Consider the following 26328-nt stretch of genomic DNA (forward strand, 5'->3'; position numbering starts at 1 on the left):
ATGGGCTCTGGGGTCAAATTTTAATCCCCTGGCCATTTTCTAGTTATGTGAACCCACGCAAGGCATTTCAGTTTCCTGAGTCTCAGTTTCCAAATCTGTAAAATGGGGGCAATAGTACCAATTTTCAGAAGTCGCTATGAGAATTAAATGAAATTACCTATGTCAGAGCTAAGCTAAACCTCTGGTACCTAGTAAGTCATAATCATATAATTAGCTATTATTGTAATTATTATTAAAGGGAGGGCCTGCTTCCTCTCTGCCCCTAGTTTGTCAAGCCTTTGCTTAAATTCAGTACACTTTTAATAAAGTGTCTTACTGCAGGCTGGGTTCTTTGTTTTAGATGCTTTCACATTCTTAGTGTGTTGTGTTGCTTGAAAAATAGATTTACTATTTCTCTGCTGTTTTTTTCTGATCAGGGACATGACACAGAAAGGATGTTTCCATGCATCCTTTCTTCGTTTTTATAAGACCTCCCCCATCTCCATCGTGTTCTTAGTCATCCTGTCTCCTCACCAATCAGCAGAATGGACTATATCAAGCTAAGGTATATAATTCTGTTAACACTGGGAGCATCCTTTGGCCATACTCTGGGTAACTATGACTGCCTTTCCATCAAAGGAGAGGCATTTCAGGTTTATCCAGTGGGCTGTATTCCCTGAAGAGAGCTCAGAGTAGGAAATACCTTCCTCTCAAAGATTTATAATAGATGTTTATACATTATGCATAGTGATCTGTTGTTAAATATAAAAGTTGTGAATATTTTCCACTTTATTGTTTGTGCTTTATGTTTTTTCTCTTTTTGTTTGCTCTTTCACCATTAAAAGTTTTTTATGATTTTTTTTCTCATTTTAATGTAGTCAACTCAATATTTTCCTTAGAGTATCTGCCTTTGGTATAATACTTATAGAGTTCTTTCCCATCCCAATTATATATTCACCCATATCTTATCACTTTAAAGACTTCATTAACATTTAGATTTAATATAAATATCCTTAAAGTGTTTATTCTTAAACCATCTGGAATTTACCTAGCACAAATGATTAGGTTCATGAATCAACCATCATTGCTATCTTCCCTTCCTGGAGGTCTTGCCTTCCTGCCTTATAACAGCAATGGCTCATGAAAGGCACACACACACAACACACAAAAATAGCAAAAGCAGCCCATTCAATGTAAGCAACAGAAAACTCTGAAGACACTCACTTCCTTGTTTATATATTTTAATGATTTGTTGTGACATGCTTTAATGGTTTAGCCTTTTAATTGCATTTTCTGCTGCATTTATAACAAAATTTTGAATGCAGAGTGAGTCAGTGTTAATTAATGGGATTTGTCTCACTTCTCAGGGGTGCTGGGACAGAGAAAAAAGGTTAAGATTCGGTCTTAGGTCCTTTTCACATTTTGTTTCTTCTGTTCTCACTCTAGCCAAGGTTTTCATCACCTCAGCTTGGACTCCTGCTGTGTCCTTTTCCATTTTCCCTTTACCCTCTCCTCTAATTCATTCTATGACACTACTACCAATTGCAGTCAGCCCTCCCCTCTGTATCTGAGGACTGGTTGAACCCACAGATACAAGGGGCCATTTTATATAAGGGACTTGAGCATGCATGGATTTTGGTGTTCATGAGGGTATCCCAGAACCGATCCCCCCACAGATGCTGAGGGACAGCTGTACTGTGTCGTGTTCCTGATCAGAAACCTCAGTGCCTCTCCAAGGCTCACAGGATAAAAGACAAAATCTTTAAGACTGACTTCCAAACCTTCACAACCAAACCTTATTTTATGTGTTTTCAAACAAATGTCCAGCTCCCTAACCCCTGAAACACACCTTCCTAATCAGTGATGATACTAGGAGGGCATGTGAGCCCTTTACTTCCATAATACATTAATTTTGTTGTTTAGGTGCTATGTCTGTTTCCCACTCTTTTGCGACCCCATGGACAATAGCCTGCCAGGCTCTTCTGTCCATGGGGTTACTGGAGGAGCAAGAATACTGGAGTGGGTTGCCATTTCCTTCTCCAGAGGATCTCCCTGACCCAGGAATTGACCCCTCATCTCCTACGCTGGCAGACAGATTCTAAATTTTTTTATTTTTTTAAATTTTTATTTTGCATTGGACCATAGCAGTCCATGGGGTCGTGAAGAGTCAGACACGACTGAGCGACTTCACTTTCACTTTTCACTTTCACGCATTGGAGAAGGAAATGGCAACCCACTCCAGTGTTCTTGCCTGGAGAATCCCAGGGACGGGGGAGCCTGGTGGGCTGCCGTCTATGGGGTCGCACAGAGTCGGACACGACTGACGCGACTTAGCAGCAGCAGCAGCAGAGTCGATTAACAATGTTGAGGTGCACAGCAAAATGACTCCGTGATACATATACATGCACATGTTCTTTTTCAAATTCTTTCCCATTTAGATTATTATAGACTATTGAGCAGAGTTCCCTGTGCTATACAGTAGGTCCTTGTTGGTTATCTATTATAAATATAGATGTGTATACGTGCCAATCCTGAACTCTCAGACTGCTCCTCCCCCTCAACCAAAAGCAGCATTATTGTTTGAAGTTGAAAATACTAATTGTTCATGTAACATAAAGTGTGAAATAAAGTATCTTTAGAAAACTTTGACATGTTGAAAAAATCTAGTAGCGTGTTTATTATTCAAGAAAACAAAACACTATGTACTTTTATATAAGCCATTTGATAGCGCATATACTGTTTCTTTAAGGGATTGTTTTTCTAAATGATTTAAAACTTCCATATTCATTCTTTTTTTAGTATTCCTATGACTTATGCTTATTATTTCTAAAGGCTGAAGTTGCTGATATCCCCAAACATCATAAATGAAAAAGTCACGAGAACACCAACTATCTTTCTTATCACAAAATATGAAATATCAGTTATTCCCAGTCTAATCTTTGGGGATGACAGCTGTTTAATTAATCTTGGGCAAAGTTTTTCACTTGACTTTTTTTTTCTGGTTTTAAAATGCTAATAACCTACATCTTCATCGATAGAAACTTATCAAATCATGGTGCAACCATACAAAATGTAATATTAGGAAGCCACAAAAAGTGAGTTGTATCCATATGTATTCTTATAGAAGAGTCTCCATATTATATTGAAATATGAGAAAAGCAAGGCACAGAGTGTATAAATATGCTACATTTGAGGGGTTAGGGGGTTTGGGTTTTGCTCTAACAGCAGAAGTGACTGCTTTCTAGTTGTATCTACATAGGCTATTTCACACAATATTGGAATGCCAGTGATTTCTCTGGAGCAGGGAGTAGGGGTCTGGAGAGGAATTATTCATTCTGTCATCTTTTGTGCTTGTCTGGTCCTATACCTAAAGTGTATAAATTTTTCAATTAAAAATATTAATTAAACATTGTTTTGACTAAAATGTATAATGAAATTCTACTCTCATCTAATAACCCTTAAGCTAAGAGGAAAGTGAACTGTACCAAGAGATACAGAATCCAGCTAGGTCAGCATTTTCCATAAATATAGGAAAAGAAAGTGGAGGAGGAGACTATGCTTGAGGAACATGGTATTTCAGAAAGTGGTCATGGATTGCAGATGTGCAGGGTTATAACTGGCTAGCTAGCTCTCAAGCCTACATTTCTGCTAATGGTAGAAAACAATCTGGTAGCTTCTAGGTAAGCTTAATCATTTCCAGGGTTTTCCACAATCTTTTTAAAACAAATACGGTTAATTCTGAACTCTCCTCCTTCACCCTTCTTCTCTGTTCCACTTCTTAGCCAATTGTTTTTGCTGTTTCAGATTTTGCAAATGTACTCTTTTTTTTAACATTTTTATTGGAGTATAGTTGATTTACAGTGGTATGTTAGTTTTTGTTATATAGCAAACTAAATCGGTTATATACATACATAGATCCACTCTTTTTTATTTTCCCATATAGCTCATACAGAGTACTGAATAGAGTTCCCTGTGCTATACAGTAGGTCCTTGTTGTTTATCTATTTTATCTATATATACTAGTGTGTATATGTCAATCCCAAATATTAAAACATCTTTGGTACCTATTGCCTGTATTTCCTCCCTTACAGAACTTCTTGGGTTCATCACTCCCCTGAAACACACTCCCAAGTCATTGGAACGCCTCTGATTTGCTAGGTCCAGGGGAGCTTCTCTGTCCTTTTCCTATTTCTCTTCTCTTGGCCTTCATAAGCCAGACCCTTTCTTAGTGTCTGTGAAGGTTACTCTCCTGGCTTTCCCCCAACCTCATGGTTACTGTTTGATTTCCTGCTAAAACTGGGGTTCCTCAGGCATCCAATAATCTTTCTTCTTCATCTACCTTTATTCCCCAAACCTAAAATCCCACTGAGGTGTTGATGACTCTTCAGTTCCTATGTCCAGCCCAGATTGTTTCTCTGCATTCCACACATGCTTCCCATTCAGCATCTCCACTCAGATGTTTTGTAGACATCCTATGCTTCACATGTCCAAAACTGAACCCCTGATTTCCTCACAGCCTCAGAAGCCTCTGTCTTCCCTGTGAAGTGAAGTGGCTCAGTCGTGTCCGACTCTTTGCGACCCCATGGACTGTTGCCTATCAGGCTCCTCCGTCCTTGGGATTTTCCAGGCAAGAGTGCTGGAGTGGATTGTGTTTCCTATTTCAATACATGGCATACCATCCATTCAAGGACCCAAGCCAGCAATCTGGAAGCTTCTCTTGATTGTGCCTTTTCCCTCACCTTCTACATCCAGTCCTTCAGCAAGTTCTGTTTTTGCTTTGACTTCAACATTTCTTGGTTCTGTCTCAACCTCTTCTTTACCACCACAGCCTCGTCCAAATAGCCATCACCTCTGACCTCCTCACTGGTCTTCTTACTTCCACACTTGTGCCTCCACACACGTGGTACTCCAGCCAGAGAAAATGATTAAAGAAGTAAACTGGTGCATGTCTTTTTTCTTCCCATTCTCCTTCAGTAGCTTCCCATTGGCTTCAAATTCAAATTCCCTCCAAGGACACCAAAGCCTTGGATGATTTGTTTCATTTAAGATGATTTGCAATAATCTACCTGTTTAGAGTTGAACTCCACCGCTAGAATGAATGGGCTCTCCGTGAAGACGGGGATCATGTCTGTCCTGCTCACCAATGCATCCCTAGGACCTGACACATGGAAGACACTCAGTTATCAGTGATATTGCTGTGGATTTAGGAATGCATATTTAAATTCCCACCATTTCTGACTTTGCTATGATATTCCTCATAAAAGGAAAATAAAAGTAATAATTGTGCTCTTAATAAGCAATTACAGCTTAGAAGGAAAGCAGTCATGAATACAAATTTATCTTACAATTTTACTCAATTATAATAAGCTGAATCACATGAGTTTGCTCTATTAGATCATTTATTACTACCAATGGCAATTTCATAAGATGCCAGCTAACAAATAGTTAAATGAAGCGTCTATCTCTAGTTTAAGATATTGTGTCAGGATAGATTAGATTATGCTGCAGAAATAAACACCCTACACATCTTAGTGGTTTACAACCACAAAGGCTCATGTCTCACTCATGCTGTACCTCTGTGGCTTGGCTGTGGCTTTGCTTTGTGTCATCTCCACTCCAGGGTCCAGGGTATTGTAATGGTTTTCATCCAGATCATTGCTGGTAGAGATTGTGGCAGAAATTGAATGAACCACATTCTAGCTTGTACCTAGAAATACACACCTCCTTTTGTGTTTCATGGGCCTAAAAAAGTCACATAACCACTCCTGAGTTCAACAGGACAGGGATGTGGATCTTTCTGCTGGGAGAAGCACTTTAGGGGTAGCAATAGGAATATTTGGGATAAAAGTAACACTCTATTACAGTAATCAGGAGCAGCTACTGCTTTCACTTGATGTGCACGCACGTGTCCTCAGTCGTGTCTGACTCTGCGACTCCATGGACTGCAACCCGCCAGGTTCCTCTGTCCAGGTTTCATCCTTGGGTCGGGATTTTCCAGGCAAGAATACTGGAGTGAGTTGCCATTTCCTTCCCCAGGGGATCTTCCCAACTCAGGGATCGAACCCTGCATCTCCTGAGTCTTCTGCATTGGCAGGCCGGTTCTTTACCACTGAGCCACCAGGAAGCTGCTTTAGGTAGTAGGTACCTAAATTTCAGGTCTATGTCCTAGCAGTACATAGGACTAGGTCTATGCCATTTAACCCATTTGTAAAAGCAATATTACACAGTCAGAATATGTACCTTAGAGTTATGATTTGTATTTAGCATTTTATAACTAATAATGTAGGCTTGTTGTATATGACAAGCTCTAGGTAAAGGCACAAAGCTTGTGGAAATCAGGAATTCCAGAGAGTGACAGAAATCTCTCTGCTTGCTGATTTGAAAGATTTAGTGAAAGGGAAATAATATGATTAGGGGTGACTGATTTTTATGTACTTTTTAAAACTTGTATGCCTTTAAAACAACCTATAGACAAAATCCATGGACTTCCCTGGTAGCTCAGATGGTAAAGCGGGAGACCTGGGTTTCATCCCTGGGTCAGGAAGATCCGCTGGAGAAGGAAATGGCAATCCACTCCAGTACTATTGCCTGGAAAATCCCATGGAAAGAGGAGCCTGGTAGGCTACAGTCCATGGGGTCGCAAAGAGCTGGACACAACTGAGCGGCTTCACTTCCCTATAGACAAAATCCAGGGATGTTTAAGAAGTTGCCAGAAATTTGGGGACAGGTTCATTTTGGGGGGCTTTCTATTCTGGTAAGTTAGTCTTATGATATAGTTATAAGCATGATGTTGGTGAGGGGACAGAGTGTAGGGTTAATCCCATGTCTTACTTGCTATGTACTTTCTCTTTATATAAGATATAAATATTTATAGTGTGTAAGTTCTACAGACTTCTCAGTACAGTTCATGGGCCTCAAAATAACTGATAAGCAATTAACAGAAGTTAAAATGATGGCACTTTGTAAGCATTGCTCAGACTTCCCAGTGAGATTAAATAAGATGGAAAGATCCAAAACTCACAAATGTTTCCATAAGTGATAAATAGCATTCCTCACAGGCTCCTCACCTTCCCTTCTCCAGAGCCAGTATTGCAGGTTCTTATTAATGTCTAAATGCCCTTTACATAGAAACTCTTGGAAAGACATCACCCAGTAAAGGGAAAAAAAATCATAACTTTTCTTATAGCCTCCATATACTCTGAGCATCTTATTCGAGCCTGAAGTCCTTTCTCCGTCATCCTCCCCTCCCCATGCTCCTAGCCTCTCTTGTGAAATTAACCATTGATCTGAAAGTCAGAGATGCAAATCCCAAGAAAACTGGAAGCATTCCAGGGCCCACAAATACAAAGTTAATTACCTAAGGAAAACTACAAGAAAGACTTTTGTTTTCCACCAAAATCTCCTCCCCAGGCTGTTAGTTATGTCGTACGTGGGCCTGATCGATATATTAGCGCTTGAGAACCAAAGTCCCTTGGAATAAATTAATCTGTCAGGGAAAGAAATAAACAAAGAACAAATTAACATGTTTTAAGACATTGCTTAAATTTTCATAAATATAGACCTTGAGATGGGATGATGAGTTCCCTGGGGCCAGCTAATATTTGGTTGTAATTAAGAGTTACTCTTTCATGTTTTGTCTGATGTAGGTGGGAAATTGCCCACGTGCTTGCTGAGTTCCTTGCTCATGTTTCCTCATAAATGCCTCTGTTTACTTCATTAATAAGAAATGGATGCCTCACAAATTACACTGGCACACTTAGCTTGTTCCACCCCTAGCTAATATTAAAATTACGAAATTCTATACACATACACACACCATACAAGCATATTTCTTTAGGAACCTCCATGTATTAACTTTGTAGTGGCTCAGAAGGACCTAATGACCTAATCTTGATGGACTACACCCATTTGAGAAACTTAGGCATTCCTGAAAAAGGAACCCAGTGAGCTCCATATTGGGTGCCAGTTTGGAGTGTCAATGCTGGTAATTAGCAGGAAGGACAATAACTATTTAGGTTACTCGTTTGTAAGAACTATGCAAAGACTCATTTAGATCCAAGAACCAGAAACCCATCTCAAACTAGCTTAGGCTACAGTGCACTTTATTAGGGTTTAAACAATGTCATTAGGCTTCTGTCTATGTCTCCCTCTCAGTGCTGCTCAGCCTTTCAGGATGTCACTTTCAATGTTAGTAAAATGGCCACTGCCAGCCCTGAGCCAATAGCCACTAGGTAGCACTTGAGATCTCAAAGAGCAAAGGGCTCTTTCTCCTCCAGTGCCCCATCTCAGATCTCCTAGAGGAGCTCCAGCCCTGTGGCCTGTGTGTCCACCCATGAACTCATCTCTGTAGGAGACACTCTTCCAGGCTCCCAGGCCTGGAACCAGACCCAGATCATGTGTTCAGCCTGGTCTGGGGAAGAGGCAGAGGACGGGCAGGCAACCACATCCACATTCCTGGAATATGTTCCCCACAGGAAGGATAAAGTTCTTTTACCAGAGCAGAGGGGAGGAGATATTAGGGCAAACAATCAGTAACCACTTAGAAATTTTTATTTCCAATATATTCATCATGCTCTGTGGCTGAATGTAGCTAATTTTCAAAAGGGGAGGCTGAGGCAGAGATCTCTGATTATACATGTCTAGGTTCTGTTGATGAAATTGACTACCCTCTATCAGGTGGTCAGTACTGTTCTATAAGTTTTAAACAAAACTCCCTGTGGGTCTTGAAGAGCAGAAGTAAAGTACCTTTGGATATTCCTTTTCCAGCTATGGTAGTTCTCACAAATAAATTAAAATTGCTCTCCCTATACATGTGTAAGTATTATTCTATTTCATAGAACATATTATATTTATACCAAATATTCCTGATACTTAATTATTACTAAATCATACCCAGGGAAAAGAAACAGGGTATAGTATTTTCTACCAGTTGAGAACTTTTTAGAAATATTTCTGTTTGAATAATTTCATAACTCAGCCCTCTCAAGGATTTTGCATTTAGGTAGTAGATAGAATCTGAATTGCATATTTTGATGTGAGATGCTTGTTCCAATTATTAAGCAATTTATATATTGTGAGCCTCGAATATGTAATTCTCAGTACATAGAGACAAAGCTGGAAATATACTCTTCAAAGCTGTGTTATCACAGAAAAGGGACTAAAGTCTCTGGAGCAAGTAGTTGTAGATCTTGGAGGTCAGAAAAATTCACTAAGTCTATTTTATTGTTTGTGATTTTACTAACCTTCATGAGGACTTACAGATCAACCACAGTTAATAGTACAGTAAATTCATCAGCACTGCAAACCAACTATGTTCTGGAATGAATAGAATTAGAAGCTTAGCTCTGTTGGCAGTTAGATGATGTATAACCTGATCTTTATGAAGCAGAAATTTGGCTGCTGTGCTTCAAAGTAACCTATATAACATCACACAGAAGCAGGACATTTAACCCAAGATTGGGAAAACTTGTCTAAATAAAGATTCTATCAACAAGTCATATGTGTTAAAAGATTATGTTTTTTTGTTTCTTTGTTTGTTTTATCCTTTTAAAGAGCAAGGGCCAGAGTCACTTGGCAATAATGGAATATCCAACAACTAGCTCTTGGAATAATATCTATTGTGGCAAAACTTCACCAGTTGCACAAAATGGGAGCATTAAGCACAGGGGAGCCTAAGGGAACTCTGCAGATTGAAAATGGAATCAGTAGTTCAGCATTTCCTCTCTGAGGACTCTCTCCCTAGGGATGGGAGAGGACAAGGCAGAAGAGCGCAAAAGTCTTCTGCTATTGCCTTCAATAAAATAACAGATGCCATACTAAAGAGACAATAGTAATCTGTAGACAGATCTTTTGTGGAGTTTGGATGGTATGAGACTGGCAGTAAGTTTGTATCAAGGTTGGATGTTTTTACCAAACAATTTATTTGAAAGAAATTTCTCATATCCATTCCCAGGAACCCATAACCCTAATCAGTGCTCAGTTTCCATTATTTAGAAGTCATGTTCACGTAGTCACACTTATACACCTAAGAAAACTTCCCATGGGAACTGTCAAAATCAGCATGAGCCCAGCTACAGAACTTTAAGCATAGAATTCCTCCATGCCTTGAGTCTGCAATGTTCTGTCTCTGCAGATTTGTATATCTCCTTTTAAATAAGCTCTGTCCTGTGCGACTGGACCTTTATACTTCTGACAGGATAGCCAATAATGTATATAAATTTGCCCAAAGTTTAGGATAGGATGACTAAAAATTATCCAAATCCCAACTCTCAGAATCTTGTGTTTCTATTGGCCTGCCAACCACCTTGATTTCTTCTCCGAATTATGTATATTGCCTGGATCAGCAGCCAGTATCATCTGACCCTCCACTCCACTTTGGTGACCCTAATCTGAGAGACTGCTGTGTCCTAGATCTTCCTTGTTACTTTTCCCTTTCCCAGGCATCTATAAACTTGCCAAAAACTTCTTGAGGATGATTTTACCTACTATTCATTCTTAACAATTCCAGAAGAGTACATCCAACCATGTAAAAACAAATACAACCCTGAGTCTGCTTGATAGCACTGGCTTCTTTGTTATCAGAGTTAAAGGTAGACTGAAGACCAGTGTTAGAATCACACAATAATGAACTTGGAATGCAAATTCCTCTTGAAATTCAGCTATAATATTAATGATTCTTACAAAGAGATTAGCAGCTTGTTCTAAATTAGTCTTGTAATATATCTTAGGGATCACGTTATAACGCTTATTCATCTGTAAACCTACAACAATCTGTGACCAAAAGAAATACAATTCTGTATTGTAAACACTTGATTCTTTCTTATGTATAGATAAGGTGAAGGGGAAGGAGGGACCCAAAAGTGAAAAAAGAGAGAAAAGCAACTTAGTGAATAATGTGACTGTCAGTGACCAGGTAGATGCAGTTGTGACATCTATGACTGCCTGTATTTGCTACCTCTTTGTACAGATTGCCTAAGAATGACCTTAAGAAGTGAGCTTGGCTTGTTTTTAAATTTTCATTGTGTCGAAAATTATAACTTGAATGATCAACTTGGAATATCCTAAGTAAAGCTGTCAGGTTTTCTCTTTTTTGTCACAGATTGGTTTATAATGCACAAACATACAGTTAAATATGTTATTTGCTATTAAGTCTGCCCCTCACTCAGGCTTCACAATGCTGCCAGTACCTCATTATCCAGCATGGATGTTCTGATCACTAGCCACTATCAAGCCATTAGATAGGTTCCTGGGCTGGCCCAGCCCCAGGTACCAGCGACTGGTCCATTATGGCCAGGGATTGACCTGGAAATGTGGCTGTTTGGCCCCGCTCTCAAAAAGGAAGGACCTACTTGGAAAATAATATCACTGTTCATGTGTCTTCAAGAAGGGGATCTCCACAAAGTCTTTTTTTTTTTTTTAATCCAGCTTCGATAGCCTCTTTTCTTCCAGATGGTGCACGGAGCCAAGCCTGTCAGAGACCCTTAGTCTCCTGCTGCCTTTTAATGCTGGTCCTTGATTGCTAATGACCCCCAGCTGGACTGGCTCCTCAACCCATTTAACCCCTCCCTGCTGGGTCCCCGGCTCATGCAGGGTGAGAGGCAGTGAGAGCTGGAAGTGGGAAGGTGCCAAGTCATCCAGGAGCTCCTGCCCGTCCAGAGCTAGTGGCGTGTTTCCTCTCACCATCACGCATGCCCAAGATCGCTCCAGTGGAGAGCTCCTGTTAACATGATTCTCCCTACATTGTCACATAAATGCTACCAGGCTTCTGATTGCTAAAATTTCATTTGAATAAGCCAGGAAACACTGAAAGAGTGTTTCTTGTAGGTTCAAGAGTTGAAGACTCCTGATATGAATACCCTGAAATATAGTATGGAAACTTAAAATTACACCAGGATGTGTCTTTTGGTCAAATTTAGTAATCACAATGACTCATATGTGTCAGTATACAAAATCACTCCAAAAGAAGCCTGAGGGAAGGTGATAATTTCCTTTTCAAGGCCTAAATCACTGTATAACCAGGAGATACCCATTTCAGGTATGCTGATAATACCTGTAAGTATTTACTTTGGTTAAACTTGGCTTGTTTTTTTCTGCAACATGTTGGAACGTGCTTATAGCTATACTGGTCAGGTGACTCAGAGACGGGGGATTTAAAGGGGAAGAAAGTTGATGACATTCATTTGTTGAGAGATCTTGAGTCCAGTGGAGAAACTCAAACTCAGGTCTCATATGACCTGCTTATGACAAAATAACCTTCTATAAAAATAAAGGGAAGTAGAGGGCATGAGAGATCAGTATTTTGTTTATGAGTTCATACCACTATGAACCATATGAGGTTTTTGTTAACCTCATATCAAACTGTAAGAAAACAAGCAAAAGAAATTAAGTAATTCTGTATGACCCTACAGAACTGAAGTCTGAACTCTTAATCTAAGCAGAGAATTGAGAGCTTTGAGTCTCACTATTTTTATAAATCTTTAAATGTTTACTGGATAGTTGAATCAGATTTCATTTACAGTGTACCAAAGAATTTTTTTTCCAACATGAAGCAGAAAATAGGAAAATAACCCAAATGTAATTATTTTCTATTTAACTTTTTCTCCCCCAGATACTTCCTATTTTATTGGGTTTTTGGAGATTAAAACTGAAAGAACCAGAGGAATCTATTTTTTCACCACTAATACTACATTGATTTCACTTTTGCATCTCATTAGTTTAATGCAAACAAAAATCATACCTGTGATTTCATTTCCTCTGTTATTCACATTCTCTATGTTTCCCACAGGTACACATACCTGTCAGTCATTTGTGTGTATAATCTCCCTCAAACCAACTCATTCATACTAATGACTGCTCTCCCTATTTGTAAAAATAGTGTAGAATTTATGAACCTGGGTGGGTGTTTGTACAGCTGTATGACATTAATCTGTAAACTGCAGGTTTTGCTCACACATGGGGAAAGACTAAGTGAGCTTAAAATGTGGTCTTTTAGTCCATCAGTAACCAAATGACCCAGAAAGGGGTTCAGATGAGGCCACCTTGTGCAGCATTGCATTTTACATGACTGAATTGTGTTCGAATGAAGTTCTGGTGTAGTTACGGAGAATTTTTCCCCCGAATGTATTTTGATTGATCATCTTTAAATTCCAGCAAGCCAGTAGGGTCAACTGCATTATGTCCATTTTGCAGATGAGGTACTAAGAGGCCAAATAGCAGGAAGTCTGTAGTTACAGCATCTTAAAGTTGGCAAGGACCTTCAAGAGCATCTCAGCTAATGGTTCTCAGCCTTTACCTGCTTTCACACTGGTTTCATGCAACAAACGTCCATCAGCCACATCTTTCACTGTACACAGATGCCCACACACTGGGAAGGAGCGTGACTCCATGGAGAACAGCTCAGAATCTCCAGGCAAGAACAGATGTAACGTCCCACATCACCATCCTCTGTTGAAAAAAAATATCACTGTATTAGTCCAACTCCATTTTACAGATAAAATGTGGCGGCCTGAGGAGGTAGGCAGTTCACCCAGAACTTGAACTATGCCCAGGCCTAAGTCCAGTGCTGGCGTCAGTACAGCTGAGTGGCCCTTTGCACACTCACAACAGAAACCGGAACCAGGTGCCCAATTTAGAGAGCCAGGCAGAGCTGGGGATGAACACCCCAGAATCCCCTGCCATGAGGAATCAAAGACCCAGTCACAATTAGTTTAGTAAAACCAGCACTATCTGGTGTCCCATATCCTCAAGCATTTAAAATGTCATTCCAATCTTCAAAGACATTCTTCCATTCCATTTTTATCTGCTTTTACCCAGGACATTGTTTCCCAGCACTCGAGTAGTTCACTAGGTGATTTGCATCTCATTAGGAGCTCCAGAAATGACATCTCCCAGCCTGCTGCCTGGCACTGTGGATCTGCTAAGCAGCAGATCCAGGTTGTGGATTTTTTTTTTTTTCATGTTGACATTTTTGAAAAAGCTGAATTAATGCTGTTTTCCCACTGGGCACAGTTTGGACGGCCATTTTCGCCTTAATTCCTGTCCCCCTACAGAACCAAAGTTATAGAACAGAAGAAGTGGGTCATCCCCACATGAAGACACCTGGCTGGAAAGGAATGCTGTGAGACCTCAAAATAAGCAGTTTAAAAACTCTTAAAAGCAGAGAGATGGGACATGATACAAACATTCTGACCACTATGCAAAGTAAAAGAAGGAAAAGTAACACAACCCACTGGAATCTGTATAACTGATTCTAAGCTTGTACCTTTTAAACATTTTTGACCAGTTTCAAGCCTCCTAACACCTCAGAGATTTTGCCTTGCATTTGTTTTGCTTTTAAGGAAGCCTTATTAGGTTCGAATGGCTTTTCAGCTTTGTCACACATTCAAATAGAAACTTCCAGAAGATTACTGAGCAGCACTGTACTTCTGGAAACCAGATATAATGTTTCCATGATCAGCAAAACTTTTCTTTTGGAATAAGAGAAGTGATTTTCCCAGTGTCCAGGGAAATCAGTGTCTGCTTTGGGCTCAAGCCATTTGATGCAGCTTCCAGGACAAAGAAAATGCTTGATGATGTTGAGGGCCCTATTGGAGATGCTTCCCCTTCCCAGAATTTCTTCCGTCCTTGCAAAACCTCTCTGACCCTTGGCCAACTTTCAAGATGGCAGCTAACAAATCCACAAAATCAACCTAAGCTCTTAGGAAAGAGTTAAATCTCTGGTCTTTTCCAACCCTGGCTACAAATTAAAATCATCTGAAAGGGGGAGGGGCATTTTTAAAATAATAACAATTCCAGAGACCTAATCCTAACCAACTGAATTAGGATTTCCAGGGGTGAGACTGAGGCATTAGTGTTTTTCAAAAGGTCTTTAGGTGATACTGACGTATAAACAAGGCAGAAAACAACTTTCATATACCAAGAATTATGTCAGCCCCTTAAGCGTACCTGCTCTGCCTCCGCTGCCATGCTTTCTCTTTCCATGTGTTATATGCTATCCTCACTGCAGCCTTACTTGCATGATCACCATCAGCAAGTTCAGACCTGTAACAAGTCCTAGAGGTGGGATTCATACTTAGGTTTTTCTGACTCCCCTGCCTTTTTTCTTCTGCAACATTCATGTTTCTTAAAGCATGGGATGTAGATCTCTGATAGTTTGCACATTGATTTTAGATGGTGTGTGGATATGACATTAAATAACACTAAATTGTGTAAAAGAAAGTTATTCCTTTTACAATTCTCACTTTAAATTCTTCAGATTAAGGGGAAAGTCTTAGTGGTATTAGTATGTCCTAAATTCTTCTCACCTGTCTTTTTAACAAAACTTTAAGAAGCCCAGAACATTCTGTGGGAAGTAGAATCTAGCTCAGGTATAATAATATGTTTTATTCTCACTGTATATACTTTATGATTTTCTTCTATTTATGGCAAATAACACATATTTTCCACTTACAATAGTGAGTGGAATTTTAAAAGGAATAGCTTCCTTTTAAAAGAAGTGTATTTAAGTGAAAAAAGAAATTAAGTTGATTTTTAAAATATTAAAGAACAATACAGGTGTCTTGAATATAGCAAAAAAAGAAAAGTTTATGTGGCAGTTGAATGACAGAAGTTTGAAAAATACTTTCCTACAACATAGTAATTTTAAAAATAGGCATCTCCACACCTGTTAGCCAATGGAAACTTTCATCTACCATTTCATTACACCAGACAGGCAACTGGTTTCTCAAGGTCCATGGTTCCAAAGTGCAACGGGTTCCTCAAAGTTCCAGCCAGGACCTTTGAACTTTGTTGCTGCTACCAGGTCAAGAGGAATCCTGAAACACAGGTGACTGATAACCGTGGACAGGAGGAAAGGGCAGTCATTCACCCTCTCAAGTAGTTAATGAAATACAGATCAAAACAAATGATATGCCTTTTTTTTTTTTTTACCTATTGAATTGTCAGGCTTTTTCTTAAAGATGCTGGTCCATGATACTGTAAGCCTTCAAAAACAAGTCATCTCAGGTACAGGTGATAGAAGTATATTTTGCTACATACTTCCTAGAAGGCAATTGGAAATAAAAATTGTAAATTTTAAAAATATATATAATCTGTGGCCAATAATTCCATTTCTAGGGACTTATCCTAAGAAAATAATGTGAATTGTCAAAGTTCAAACTATGAGTATATTCCCCACAACATTACTTATTATTGAAAAACACTGCAAGCAACTTCTGTGCCCAAAACAAGAAATTGTATAAGTTAATTACGGTTCATTCATAAAATGAAATAGCATGCAACTTTAGAATTGATGCCATTTAGATAAATCAGGAAGACAGATAAGAAATGTGTTCCAACATTTGCTGCTATTATGTCAATGGGATCAGGGTTTTTTGTTTTTTTTTTTTCTTTTCTTTTCATTGCTTAACTTATTTGAACATCATGTCATTCATTACTTTAAAAATGTAACTCAAAGTATGATACTATTTTTAAATTAGGCCAAATAATGGAAAAACATTTATATTGTTAAGTATGAGGAAAAGTAGTAACAAAGTATATGAATGACTAATTTTTGTTTAAAAAAGTGAATATATATTTGTAGAAAAAATACTGAAATGATTTTAAGAAAAAATTACACAACGAACGTTGTTGGTTAAAGGCCATTTTCATCTCCCTTGTTGGCAGACTAAGGTTCCCCAGAGGTGTCCCAGGATAGGAAAGTCCTTGGCAATAATATCCCAATTGACAGAAACAAAGAGTGCACCACAGAAATGGAACAGACCTTAACGAGAACGATGAATAGTCACCATTCATTCATTCATTATGTGGTGAGTGTATGTCAAGCCCTGAGCTATGAAATAGTTTCAGGAGAAGTTATTACCACTTCCCTTACTAAATAAGGAGAAAGTTCCACACAGACGATTTAAAACTCCACCATCTTCCACAGGCACTAATGTAACTCAGGGATGTTTTCTTTGTAGCAATTTTGCAATTTTGAAGAAGATTGTTCATGACATAACATGGCAACTGGGAAAATTTGTAGCTTTCCTTTCATCTTAGAAAGGAAGATCTGAATTACATGCACCCCAGGAGAAAATCTCTCTTTCTGGTTGTGTGTGTGTGTGTTTTACAAAAACCTACTGAATTCCTTAGTCTTTCCTGAAGTTAGATGTAGTAAGCTGAAAACTTGTCAGAATGTCTCAGATAAAGAACAAGCATCAAACTACAGGCCATGACCTAAGCCATGGGGTTCGAATCAAAAGACCTGAGTCCAAGCCCAGGTTCTGAGCAGAGGCCAGCAGAGGGGCCCAAGCTCCTTGACCTTTAGAACCCCTAGACATAAAAGCAGGGAGCTGAACCACAGAGATTATCATCTTCCATATCATGACTTAAAATGGAACATTTGAACTTCCAAGGCATGATTTCTCCCCTTTGACTCCCTATCCAGTATGTATGGATGTGAGAGTTGGACCATAAAGAAGGCTGAGTGCCAAAGAATTGAAGCTTTTGACCTGCGGTGTTGGAGAAGACTCTGTTTTTAATTTATTTAATTGGAGGCTAATTACTTTACAAGATTGTAGTGGTTTTTGCCATACATTGACATGAATCAGCCATGGTGTACCTGTGCCCCATCCTGAAACCCCTTCCCACCTCCCTCCCTATCCCATCCCTCAGGGTCATCCCAGTGCACCGGCCCTGAGCACCCTGTCTCATGCATCGAACTTGGACCAGTGATCTGTTTCACATATGATAATATACGTGTTTCAATGCTGTTCTCTCAAATCATCCCACCCTCGCCTTCTCCCATATGGAGAAGACTCTTAAGAGTCCCTTGGGCTGCAAGGAGATCCAACCTGTCAATCCTAAAGGAAATCAGTCCTGAATATTCATTGGAAGGACTGATGCTGAAGCTGAAGCTCCAATACTTTGGCCACCTGATATAAAGAGCCATCTCACTGGAAAATACCTTGATGCTGGGAAAGACTGAAGGCAGGAGGAGAAGGGAGTGACAGAGGACGAGATGGTTGTATGACATCAGCGACTCAGTGATGAGTTTGAGCAAGCTCCAGGAGATGGTGAAGGACAGGGAAGCCTGGCATGCTGCAGTCTATAGGGTTGCAAAGAGTCAGACATGACTGAGCAACTGAACCACAACAACTCCTTATCAAGACTCAGCTTCTCTGACACAGCCCATGTCCAACAGCATATCAGGAGCCAGTGGTTTACAACACACTGGTTGTTTATCTGAAATTCAAATCTAGACAAATATTTTTTTTCTTTTCCTAAGTCTGGAAACCCTAATTCCACAGACTTCATAATTATACAATTTTCTATAGACTGCATTCTTTTTTTTTTTTTTTTTGGCTGTGCCCAAGCAGCATGAGAAATCCTAGTTCCCCAAGCAGGGATCAAACCCATGCCCCCTGCAATGGGAGTGAGGAGTCTTAACTACTGAATCACCACCAGAGAAGTCCCACAGACTGCATTTTTAAAGTAGTGCAAATCATTGAACTCTTTATGCTAATGCGGTTCTTATTGGTCTAGTACCATGGCTGTCAACCATGCTGCACGTTAGAACCATCTAAGGAAATTAAATCTATCTATCCATCCATCTGGTCTTTCCTGGTGACTTAGCAGCAAAGAATCCATCTGCAAGGTAGGAGACACAGGTTCTATCCCTGGGTCAGGAAGATTTCCCCTGGAGAAGGAAATGGCAACCCACTTCAGTATTGGTTCAGATGGTAAAGTGAAAGTTTAGTCACAAAGTTGTGTCCAACTCTTTGAGACCCCATGGACTGTAGCCCACCAAACTCCTCTGCCCATGGGATTTTCCAGGCAAGAATACTGGAGTAGGTTGCCATTTCCTTCTCCAGAGGATCTTCCTGACTCCGGGGTTGAACCCAGGTCTCCCACATTGTAGGCAGATGCTTTACCATCTGAACCACTGGGGAAGTTCAGACGGTAAAGCATCTGCCTACAAAGCTGGAGACCCGGGTTCAATCCCTGGGTTGGGAAGATCTCCTGGAGAAGGAAATGGCAACCCACTCCAGTATTCTTGCCTGGAAAATCCCATGGACAGAGGAACCTGGGAGGCTATAGTCCATGGGGTCGCAAAGAGTCAGACACGACTGAGTGACTTCACTTCACTTCACTTCATTATCTTCACCTGGGAAATCCCATAGACAGAAGAGCCTGGTCCATGGGGTCCCAGGAGTCAAACTCAACTTAGTGACTAAACTACCACTAGCACCATCTATCTATCTGTCTGTCTATCTGTCTATCTATCTATCTATCTGTATCTAGGGCTTGACTGCTGGCTCAGACAGTGAACAATCTGCCTGCAACGCAGGAGACCCAGGTTTGATGCCTGGGTTGTAAACATCCCCTGGAGGAGGGCATGGCAACCCACTCAAGTATTCTTGCCTGGAGAATTCATGAACAGAGGAGCCTGGTGGGCTACAGTCCATGAATGTGTAGTAGGTCCTGATCTGGGCGTTGGTAATTTTTAAATTTATTTTTTAATTGTAGGAAAATTGCTTTACAATGTTGTGTTGGTTTCTGGTGTACAACAACTCAAATCAGCCATCATTGTACTTATATCCCCTCCCTCTTGAGCCTCCCTCCTCTCCTCCCATCCCACCCCTCTAGGTCATCACAGAACACCAAGCTGGGCTCTCTGCATTATATATGGGCACTGGTACTTTTAAAACCTGAACATCTGCTTTAGTGTGAAGAAAATGACCCTAAATAGAATGTATCTCATAACCTCATATAGGATTTGCCATCTGTAAATCCAAACTCTGTTTGCTTCAAGAGGATGTTTTACTTGGCCAGCAAGCCTGGAAATGCCTCATCCACAAAATGGCAATCAAATCAGCAGTCCTACTGCTCAGAAAGTACCCATGTCTGCTGAGGCCCTCAAGGAGCGTGGAAAAGAGTGGCTTTCCTTGGAACCCTGCTCCCAGCCCTCCCACTCCACAAGACTTGGAATCCATACTGTCCCACCAAGCCAGAGAATATTCAAGCTGCATGACCCATCCTGCCATCCCTGTGGTTGTCTTTCCTTTGCTGTAACCATGCTAGGAAATTTACCAGAACTGGCACATCCAGATTAGGTGATGAAAAGGGAGACAGTCTTAGGGTCAATGTTTGGGAAGAGCATTTGTGGCCAAAATAGCTCTAACTCAGCAAGTCAAATAGAACAGAGGAAGTCCTTCTTTATCTCTGAGATGCTAGGAGAGAAACAAAAAGCCTCATTTGTGACTTAAAATTGTGTTTGAATTAGGGTTGTCAGATTTAGAGGAGAAAATAGAACACCTGGCTAGATTTGAATTTCCGATAAATAACAAATCACTTTTTAGTATATGTCCTGAATATTGCACAGGATATACTTACACTCAAAAGGTATCAGCTGCTTATCTGAAATTCAAATGTAAGCAGGTACCCTGTATTTGATCTAGCCACTCTAGTTAGAATATACCTGCATGTTCAATAAAGAAAATTGAAATATTAAATTCCCAAGCAAATCATTTAAAGTTACAGAACAAAGCCATCAACTGAATTCAGCCATTTGTTTCTCACCACAGGCTTGAACAATTGTGCAGTCATGCCATGTAATGACTTGGAATTAAGGAATAAGGAGTTCAGTTCAGTTCAGCCACTCAGTCGTGTCCAATTCTTTGTGACCCCATGGACTGCAGCACACCAGGCCTCCCTCTCCATCACCAATCACCTCCCTCTCCATCACCAATCACCCCCCTCTCCATCCTGGAGTTTACGCAAACTCATGTCCATTGAGTCGGTGATGCCATTCAACCATCTCATCCCCTGTTGCCCCCTTCCCCTCCCACCTTCAATCTTTCCCAGCATCAGGGTCTTTTCCAATGAGTCATTTCTTTGCATCAGGGGGCCAAAGGATTGGAGTTTCAGCTTCAACATCAGTCCTTCCAATGAATATTCAGGACTGATTTCCTTTAGGATGGACTGGTTGGATCTCCTTGCAGTCCAAGGGACTCCCCAGAGTCTTCTCCAACACCACAGTTCAAAAGCATCAATTCTTCTCCGCTCAGCTTTCTTTATAGTCCAACTCTCACATCCATATATGCTGCTGCTGGTGCTGCCAAATTGATTCAGTCATGTCCAACTCTGTGCGACCCCATAGACTGCAGCCCACCAGGCTCCCCTGTCCCTGGGATTCTCCAGGCAAGAACACTGGAGTGGGTTGCCATTTCCTTCTCCGATGCATGAAAGTGAAAAGTGAAAGTGAAGTCGCTCAGTCGTGTCTGACTCTTCATGACCCCATAGACTGCAGCCTACCAGGCTCCTCTGTCCATGGGATTTTCCAGACAAGAGTACTGGAGTGGGTTGCCATTGCCTTCTCTCCATACATGACTGCTGGAAAAAACGTAGCTTTGACTAGATGGACTTTTGTCAGCAAAGTAATGTCTCTGCTTTTTAATATGCTATCTAGGTTGGTCATAACTTTTCCTCCAAGGAGCAAGCATCTTTTAATTTCATGGCTGCAGTCAACATCTGCCATAATTTTGGAGACCCAAAAAATAAAGTCTGCCACTCTTTCCCCATCTATTTGCCATGAAGAGATGGGACCAGATGCCACGATCTTAGTTTTCTGAATGTTGAGTTTCAAGCCAACTTTTTCATTCTCCTCTTTCACTTTCATCAAGAGGCTCTTTAATTCTTTTTCACTTTCCGCCATAAGGGTGGTGTCATCTGCATATCTGAGGTTATTGATATTTCTCCCAGCAATCTTGATTCCAGCTTGTGGTTCCTCCAGCCCAGCATTTCTCATGATGTCCTCTGCATATAAGTTAAATAAGCAGGGTGACAATATACAGCCTTGACGCACTCCTTTCCCTATTTGGAACCAGCCTGTTGTTCCATGTCCAGTTCTAACTGTTGGTTCTTGATCTGCATACACATTTCTCAAGAGACAGGTCAAGTGGTCTGGTATTCTCATCTCTTTCAGAATTTTCCAGTTTGTGGTGATTCATACAGTCAAAGGCTTTGGCATAGTCAATAAAGCAGAAGTAGATGTTTTTCTGGAGCTCTCTTGATTTTTCAGTGATCCAGAGGATGTTAGCAATTTGATCTCTGGTTCCTCTGCCTTTTCTAAAACCAGCTTGAACATCTGGAAGTTCATGGTTCACGTATAATAAGGAGTATTCCCTAAATCAGACATGACTTAGCATTTCCTGGTGCTATTGAAACTCCCTCCATATTTCTTGCATTTTCTGACAGATTTATATCCAGTTTATTATAGAGTTCTGTGACAACTCAGAAGAGAAGGGTGTGTTCAAGATCTCAAAAATGAAATAAAAAAGGTGCAGGGGAAAAAAATGTACAGAGATTCTTGAAAAGGAAAGAGACCTATGTTAAATGCAAACTTGTGTTCATGATATAATATACTTTTTAAAAGCACAGTAGGAGTGGTAAGGAACCCACCTGCCGACGCAGGCGATGCAAGAGACACAGGTTCAGTCTCTGGGTCAGGAAGGTCCCCTGGAGGAGGGCATGGCAACGCACTCCAGTATTCTTGCCTGGAAAATTCCATACAGAGTAGCCAGGTTGGCTAAAGTCCATGGAGCCACAAAGCATAGGACATAACTGAGCATGCGTGCGCACACACACGCACACACACACACACACACACACACAAAACCCAAAGTATTCCAAACTGAAGTTTGGCTTGGCTTACAAAGATTTATGTGAGGCAGAAGTTGGCTACTTACAGAATATGAACTTCATTGTCTCCAAAGTAAATAACTCATATTCTAATGTATGTCTTCAAACTCAAATTGCCCAGTTTATCTACATAAACTAGTCAAATGAACTAGGAAATTGCCAGATAATCCTGTTGCTTTGTATCTCTTATGGGCAAACTGATTGGCTCAAGGGCTAAAAGACAGGGATTCATGCATCCACTCTGCCACTTACAGACTTAGTCTTTCTCACCTGTAATTTCTTTATATGCTGAAAGAAACAATAATTTTTGTTCTACACGCCTCATTTTTTTTTAATTTTTAAGGAAAAAAATCTTGACAAACTTCTCAAAGATTTAATCAGTGTACCATATGCTATTTTGTGTTTTGCTTCTTTTTCTTAATTTTGAATTTTCATGTATCAGTATCATAGCCATTTTTATCCTCATTGGTGCTTTCATGACATGACATCATATTTATGTCTCAGCAGTCATTTCTCTCCAATTATTAAATATTTATAATGATTCTATCTTTTTTCTGTTGAAGAAAGTGTTACATCCATCTTCATACAAGTGGTCTTTTTGTTCTCTTTCAGTTTACTTTGTTGGAACATGGTCCTTGAAACAAATCGCTCAGCTTTTGTTATCCATTGTCAAGTCACTTCAGGAGAGGGGAAGCCTGCAGACTCATCTGTGTATCCAGGGCCACTCCCACATTGTCTTTTGACCTTTCCATTTATCCTAATAGAAAGGCAGTAGTAATTGTTTTAACTGAAGCTTTTTGTCAAGATGGCTGAATATTTTTCAGTATCTCATTTCGTAACTGTATTTCAACATATATAAATATATCTGTTAGCTCAGTTGGTAAAGAATCTGCCTGCAATACAGGAGACCCAGGTTCAATTCCTGGGTCAGGAAGATCCCCTGGAGAAAGAAATGGCAACCCACTCCAGTATTCTTGCCTGGAGAATCCCATGGGCAGAGGAGCCTGGCGGGCTGCAGTCTATGGGGTCATAAGAGTCAGACACGACAGAGCGACTAAATTACCACCACCATCTTTCTCTTTCCTCAGCCTTTCTACATTATGTATAATAGCGTGTCTCTATATTTTAATTTGTTTTTAATCTTTCTGTTGCACTTTCTTTCATCTTAAGGTTTTGTTACTGTTCATTATATAGAATATTTTACTTTAATATAATGGAACCCATCCTTGTCCCTATTATCTTCTTCCACAGTTAAGATCGGTAGTCTATTTCATTTCCTTCTACAGTTTTCATGGGGCTATTTAAAATGTTTAACTATAGAACATCTGGAATTTATTGTGGCCTGTGAGAATCATGAACTGTATTGAGAAAAGTAAAAGATTTAGAATTTTAAAAGAACTAATTTGAGTTCAACAGCAATAGCTATGGCCTTAGGCAAGTCACTAACCTCTTAAGGCAGCCGTCCTCTACTAGACTGAAGGCAAGGACCTTGTCTTATTTCTCTTTGTCTTCCCCACATAATCAAGCAAATTACCGCACATATAGAATATGTTTTGTAAGCTCTATATTTAAATTATATTTTTGCACATTGCTGTCCAGTTGTTGTAACAGCAGTTTTTGAATTTGTTTCTCAATTTAGTTGGCTGCTTGTGATTGATCATATATCACTAATACTCAATTTTGTTCCAGTAGCAAAATACCTGTTCCAGTGTTTTGAAAAACATCATAAAATATGGAGGTATTAAAGTTAAAATAATAAAAATTAAAATTTGATGCTAAATCAGATACCAACTTATGCTAGATTCTAGGATGGTATCAGATACTAATATTTTGTTTTAATTTATGGGAAAATTTAAAAAGAGAAAATTCAATGCAATTACTGATTCTAAAATTCAGAAATAGAACATCCACCCATAGTACAGCAAGTTCATCAAAAGCAAAAGTTGAGAATCACGTCTTATATTAAGCATTTCTAGTGGAGAATATAAATAAAGGCTTCAATCAATTGTGTTCTTTACATAAAGAACAAATGAACAGGGCTGAACTTCAGCTGAACCCCAAAACTGTTTGAGATCAGTCTTTTGAGTTGCTAGGTTTGGAATTCCTGTAATAGTAGAAAGTCTAAAAGAGAATAGATGTCAGATCTCCAGTACATGCTTAAAATAAGCAACCTCAACTCTAAACACTTCTGTTCATTAATCTATAAATCTGAAGGTATAATGTAAAAGAGCTTCACAACCTCAGATTCTACCATATTACAAAATATGGACTTTGCAAAGCATATGGAGGTAGGTGTGTTGGAACTATCAGAAAGTACTCATTTCAGTTCTGGATTCCTTATACTCTGAGGTTGCTGCTAGTACAAGAGGCTGGAGTCCTGTTCTCTGCACAGCTCCTGAAGAAGTGAATGGGGATGTCTGTCCAGGCTACTGGAATCCTCTGCAAGCACCATCATTCTGCTGTGCTAATTAATATTTTTTCATGGAGCTTACTTTTATGCAGACCTTTGACTTTTTAAAAGAATTTTTTATTAAGAAAGACAATATGGTATAGTTTTTTTAACTGCTAGAATAGGAGGTAGGAGATCTAGGGTTGGGTCTCTACTCTGCCACTTAATCTGGAGTAAATCATTCCATATTTATAGGCCTCAGTTTCCTTTTGTTAAAAAATTGGTATTTAGAACAGATAGTTCCTAAATCCCTGTGTGGTTCTAATAGTCATGTTCAAACATAGATATATTCCAGTTCAAAAAAATGCAAAACTTCATATTTAGGAAACTGATAATTTGCTCTTCATAATGGTCTTTGCTGAGTCATTCTTCACTTAGAAAATTCCCCTAGAATTTCCTTGTAGAATAAGAATCTCTAATAAAATCAAACTATGATTCCAAGTACAAATCACTCTTTTATAAATAATTAGTTTATGGTATACATATCCTTGGTTCAGGAAAGTGATATCTCTTCTCCAGACCATGACACTCATGAGCAGTATTTTATGGCAGCTGTGTGTGTGTGTGTGTCTGTGTGTATGTTGGCAAGAAGTTAGAACTGCTGAATTCTGATTCAGATATAGTGCAAAAGGATAGCAGGTTTCACAGAAATCACCTGCTTGGAAGGGAAATAAATCATGACTTCATTGTACACGTGGCTTCTTAATCTCTAGTGCACCCTTGGTCCAGGGTTCTGAAATCAGGACTAAGACAGAGAGGCTGCTCCGTGAAATCGTGCAATCATCCTTTCCCCTTCTCCTTTACACTACCTCCAGGGACTGCATGGATCAGTGGCATTGTTCAAAGCATTTCAGAAAATACTAGCTCAAGCCACTTTGGCTCCAAAATGTATCCCACCAAAAGGTTTGCTTCTCATCTACCCAACAATGTGTGTGCTCCAGATGTCTTTGAACTCTCACTGTAGGATGTGGTACAAACTGCCCCAGATTGCTTTCATTGCCTTAACTATCTCACCAAGAGGGCATTCTCTACTCTACAAAGGCTGACCACCAACCTCTGCTTCACCAGCATGGACAAACCAATTTGCTTTCTGTCACTGTTGACTGCTGACTCAGATAAGAAAGATGAAGGCAAAGTCCCTGATAGCTGCCCTTGTTTACACTTAGCAGTCCATGTGTGTGTGTGTGTGTGTGTGTGTGTGTGTGTGTGTGTGTGTGTGT

At 39.8% G+C, this 26328-nt stretch overlaps 1 protein-coding gene and 1 long non-coding RNA gene across 2 annotated transcripts in view; one reads left to right on the forward strand and one right to left on the reverse strand.

Moving 5' to 3' along the window:
- MYO3B (myosin IIIB) overlaps positions 1 to 26328 on the forward strand; it is a 422856-nt gene that overhangs the window by 393189 nt on the left and 3339 nt on the right.
- On the reverse strand, positions 4783 to 13436 carry LOC120854909. The gene is made up of 3 exons (XR_005719103.1): positions 13271 to 13436; positions 7337 to 7465; positions 4783 to 5137 (listed from the first exon to the last, which is right to left on the reverse strand). It is a non-coding gene; the product is annotated as an uncharacterized LOC120854909 (long non-coding RNA).

This window comes from Oryx dammah, unplaced genomic scaffold, assembly GCF_014754425.2.
Source record: "Oryx dammah isolate SB20612 unplaced genomic scaffold, SCBI_Odam_1.1 HiC_scaffold_27, whole genome shotgun sequence".
NCBI lineage: Eukaryota > Metazoa > Chordata > Mammalia > Artiodactyla > Bovidae > Oryx > Oryx dammah.